The following is a 5038-nucleotide window of genomic DNA, read 5'->3' as shown; positions in this document are numbered from 1 at the left end:
TGGTCTGCTGCAGGAGCAGACGCCTGACTCTATGTATGATTCATTCAGCAGCATCTACCCCTTTACCCAGCCTTACCCAGTTACATTTTCTTGTGAAATGAGCCCTGTCTCTAGCACCACGTCAGCAGCATCAGGAGTGCTGCGTGTGACTAATCCCCAAACCCTCAGGCAGCGATTACAGCAGGATGGTCTGTCCCTTCTCTCCCATGTGTTCCCTCTGAGACGTTTTCCTCCAGGGTTACAATGAGGCTCTGAGGGCTTGTGTTTCTCACTGGGAAAAGTGAGGAGAGTTGTGGACGGGTTCGTGAAGTTATTTTTGAGTGGAGATGTTAAGTATTCTCACACCTCTTGTCAACTGTCTGAAATGAGCTATCTTGATTATCACTACAAACGTTTTTTTCCCCCGCTGATAATTGCTCATCTTAATTAATTAGCCTCTTAGAGTTGATATGGCTACTTCCACCTTTTCATGGTGTGTGTGTGTGTGTGTGTGTGTATGTGTATGTATATATATATGTGTATATATTCCATTCTATGCATCTGAAGAAGTGGGCTGTAGCCCACGAAAGCTTATGCTCAAATAAATTTGTTAGTCTCTAAGGTGCCACAAGTACTCCTGTTCTTTTTGCGGATACAGACTAACACACAGGGCCGGTGCAAGGAAGTTTTGCGCCCCCTGCAGCAACTCCCCTACCCCGGGGAGCCGTGCGGCAGCTCCCCACCCCAGCTCACCTCTGCTCCGCCTCCTCCCCGAGCACGCTGTCCCTGCTCTAATTCTCCTCCCCTCCCAGGCTTGCGGCACCAAACAGCTGATTGGCGCTGCAAGCCTGGGAGACGGGAGAAGTGGAGCGGCGACCGTGCGCACGGGGAGGGGGCGTAGGAATGCTTAAAAAAAAAATGGGGGCACCACTTTTTGGTGCCCCCAAATCATGGCACCCTAGGCAACCGCCTAGTTGGCCTAAATGGTAGCACCGGCCCTGCGGCTTCCCCTCTGATGCAGTACTAGAGTATGCTGCCTTAGCAGTCTACAGAATGCAAAATCTTCCTGCCAGATCCCTGCAATGGAGCTTGCCCCACTGGTCTCAACTTTGGGACCGTTTGAAAATCCTTTCTCAGAAGGAAATGCCCCATTTGGGTTAGAGAGGTCTGCCACTGTAGTTTGCTGATGTTACGGAAGCAGAGTATCTCAGCTGTGCTGCAGCATGGGACCCCACGAGAAGAGTTTATAATGCTGAGAGTGAGATTGCACCTTTCTCTCCCTTTATATACTGCAACCAGTCTTCCACAGTCATGGTCCCAACCACTTTTGCTTGCAATAGTATTATTGCAGCATTTAGGGACATCATTAATATATTATTTCAGAACAAGTGTTTGCACCGAAAGCAAAATCCTCTTTTTGGATCTACACGCTGCAGCTCACCTCTGCTAGCCTGCTCTCTAGCTATGATAGGTGCATGTTCTGAGACCAGATCAGAGCCGGGATGTGAGCAGAGAATTTCATCCTTGGAGAACACAGCTGTTTTCCTGTCCATAAAACCAAACCAAACCAACACACGCTTCAGTGCTCTATAGCCATGGTTGCAACATTGCAGCTTGGACCAGTGTTGGTGCAGCAGCAGGGACCAGTGCTTTTTAAATAAGTGTTTCCACAGATCAAAATCCTCCTCTTGGTAAAGGTTCAACTGTATCCAAAACAGGGGTGGAGGGAGGACTAGGCGAGAATGCACAAGTCCTCAGAAACGCTGGGGAGGGTCCCATCTGCCTTTTCTCATGTCTGCAGCTTTGCCAATTACAATTGCAGCCTAATTCCCCAGTGCTCACATTCTGCTGTCCAAGTGTGAGAGAGTCCAGCGCGGTTCAAGCACAGGAGATGCAAGTGCAGAAGTATCCCGGGTCCAGCTAGCCCTAGTGTCGCCACAGCTTGCAAGCCTGCAAAGGCAGCATGTGGCTTGCAGAATCTTGCTGCAGCATTTAATCAGGGCTTTCTGCGAGGAGCAAACTGCCCTCTGCCCAGGGGTTCCCCTGAGTCTGCTGGCGACGGGTGGACACAAGGGAACCCCTAGGCTGCCGGCGGTGCGCTGACCTAGGGAAACCCCTGGGCTGCCTACTGGCAGCTCAGACTCCCTCTACCTCCCAGCGCAGCGGCCGCTGGAACACTTAAAAAAAATTGGGGGCGCTGCTTTTTGGTGCCCCCAAATCTTGGTGCCCTAGGCAACTGCCTAGTCCACCTAAATGGTAGCACCAGCCCTGCATAGGTGCTATGGTGATGGGTATTGTAGAAAACTCATAGGCCTTGTCTACACTATCACTTCACAGCACTGCAACTTTCTCACTCAGGGATGTGAAAAAACACACTCCTGAGCGCTGCAAGTTTCAGCGCTGTAAAGTGGCAGTGTAGACAGTGCACCAGTGCTGGGAGCCGTGCTCCTAGCGCTGGTAGCTACTCCCCTTGTGGGGGTGGGGTTTTTTACAGTTCTTGGAGAGCTCTTTCCCAATGCTGGTGCCGCAACTATATAGTCACGTTAAAGCATGAAAATGGCTTAATCTTATAAGCAGGAAACTAGTATAAGCTCAGAACATTTAATAAAATGTGTACACAATTCGTGGGCATGCCTAGGGAGAAAGACTGGAACTAGGGCAGTGGTTCCCAAACTGGGGTTAACGAAATGTTACAGGGGGTTCTCTGGAAAAAAATTCCCTAATGGCAGACCGTGCTGTCTCTCAGGACCCTGGACAGCATGGGGCCAGCAGCCCAGAGCCCCTGGACTTTCAAGAGCTAAGCAGATCAAAACAAGCACATCTATCACATTGAGGAGATTTAAACTTCAGCACTCCTTGTAAGAAATGAAAAGGGAGGTGAATATTTTTTGCTGTTTTTAAAATTAATAAGCAGCTAGTCTTTTTTTTTTTTTTAAATTATTATGAAGAACAAGTTTAAGCTTTGTTTGTTTGCCTGGACTGCTCAAGACCTGAATGCTTGTGTCGGAGGAACTCGTTGAGTTGGCTTCTTAAATACCTTCATGCTGTTTTACATCTGATACTCCTTGATGAAACATAGGAGCCTTGTCTTATAATGGCTTACTCAAAGTGATACAAGCTACGACAGTGAGATCTTGGAAGAGTGTTGCCGTTTTCATAATGTAATAAAAATACTGTAATGATAAATAATAATAATAAATAGTGTGTAATAGGCACGTCATAAAAACAAATTTTATATTTCCAGGATCACTACTTTTAATTTATACTCAGGTAAAGGAGAAAATCCCTGGAAATATTAATTTTTAGGAGGGAGTTTGCGAGACTTGACATTTTAGTTAAAGGGGTTCACAGCTTGTTAAAGTTTTGGAACCACTGAACTAAGGTAATACCAGCACAAAGCTAGTAGCCACACCAGAAATAGCTGACTCTACCATTATAAATGCAAATGATACCTGTAAAGGAAATTGTTTTTGGCTAAAATATTAGTGGAACTAGACGAGTTAAACCAGTTTTGAATATTTACACATGGCAGTAGAGCGAAGAAGAAAGTGGAGTAGTGTAACCCTATGAGGCCCTCAATGCCCACCAGCAAAGGGTTCACTGCCATGTAACAACAACTCCTATCAAGCCTGACTAACTCGCTACGCCTAATACGTTGTTGTCTGGGTGTTTATAAAGAATGTCGTGTAAAGTATCAGATGAAAACTTATGTCATACTGGTCATCATAAGCATTGCATGCTGTATGTCTGGGTGTTAGTTAAAAAGCTGTATGTGTATACTGAAGATATCTTTAAAGCCATTTAGGGTGACCAGATGTCCCGATTTTATAGGGACTGGCCCAATTTTTGGGTCTCTTTCTTATATAGGCTCCTATTACCCCCCCACCCCCATCCTGATTTTTCACACTTGCTGTCTAGTCACCCTAAAGCCATGTAATCAAAAGGGGTTGGTAAGTCTTCCCCAAACAAAGGAATGTTGATTTACCTGGTGACAAGGTATCTGTTTGAAACAAGTACTGGGAAAGCACCCTTCATTTGCATTTTAAGTCAACAGAAAAAGCACGTTATCAGGAGGATAAGAAAAATAGCATGGCATCAGCACGCAGGAGAGAAGAGCTGTATCTGGGGATACACTTCAAAATAACATATCACAAGGGATTACTGGACTATAAGAAGGGGAAAGAACTGCTTTGTTATCCATCACAGAGGGAACAAAGGGTCCAGCACTTTTTTTGCATTCCCTGAATGATGGATCCCCAAGCAGGTGGGGTGGGTGATGCTGAAAGGTTGGCTAAGGTAAGAAACTTATCTTAGTCCAGGATTGTTGCTTGTTTAGTTCAGTGTTAGTCACTAGAAACATTATTATACTTTTATTTTTATTTGTAACCATTTTCTTTTTAGAATGTCAGGGTTGGAAGGGACCTCGGGAGGTCATCTAGTCCAACCCCCTGCTCAAAGCAGGAGCAATCCCCAGACAGATTTTTGCCCTAGATCCCTAAATGGCCCCCTCAAGGATTGAATTCACAACCCTGGGTTTAGTAGGCCAGTGCTCAAACCACTGAGCTATTCCTCCCCCGCTCTGTTCCTATTATCTTGCTTAGTATCACTTAAATCTCTGATCTTTATTAATAAACTTGTTCTTGTATGATAAATTCAGCTCAGTGCTGTTATATTAAATTGAGGTGTGCACCCTCAGCTGAGCGAACAGGCTCCTGTGAACTCTGTCTTTTTGGAGACAGCAGACTTGGTAATTTCTGTGAGTGTCCAGTGAAAGGGGCTGGATGCTGCAGGGAGATGCTTCTGGATCGTTTGGGAATGGAAGTACACTAAGGGTTAACCTGCAAGGCAAAGTTAGGACAGGGGGAGTCCTAAGAAATTTGTTTGGGCTGGTGGGGAGCTGTCACACAGTTTAACACCAACAAATCCCTCTTTTGCTAAGGCAGAGGAGTAACAAGGTGAATTACAGTTCTGGATGCTCTGAGAAAGTGTGTCAAACACTAAACAGCAGTTTCAGTTCCCAATTTATCCATTGGAGATCTGTTCCATTCGCCAGCAGTAG

This window comes from Trachemys scripta, chromosome 3 (genome assembly GCF_013100865.1).
Source record: "Trachemys scripta elegans isolate TJP31775 chromosome 3, CAS_Tse_1.0, whole genome shotgun sequence".
Lineage (NCBI taxonomy): Eukaryota > Metazoa > Chordata > Testudines > Emydidae > Trachemys > Trachemys scripta.
The sequence above is the reverse complement of the archived record's forward strand: the minus strand, read 5'-3'. Positions refer to the sequence as shown.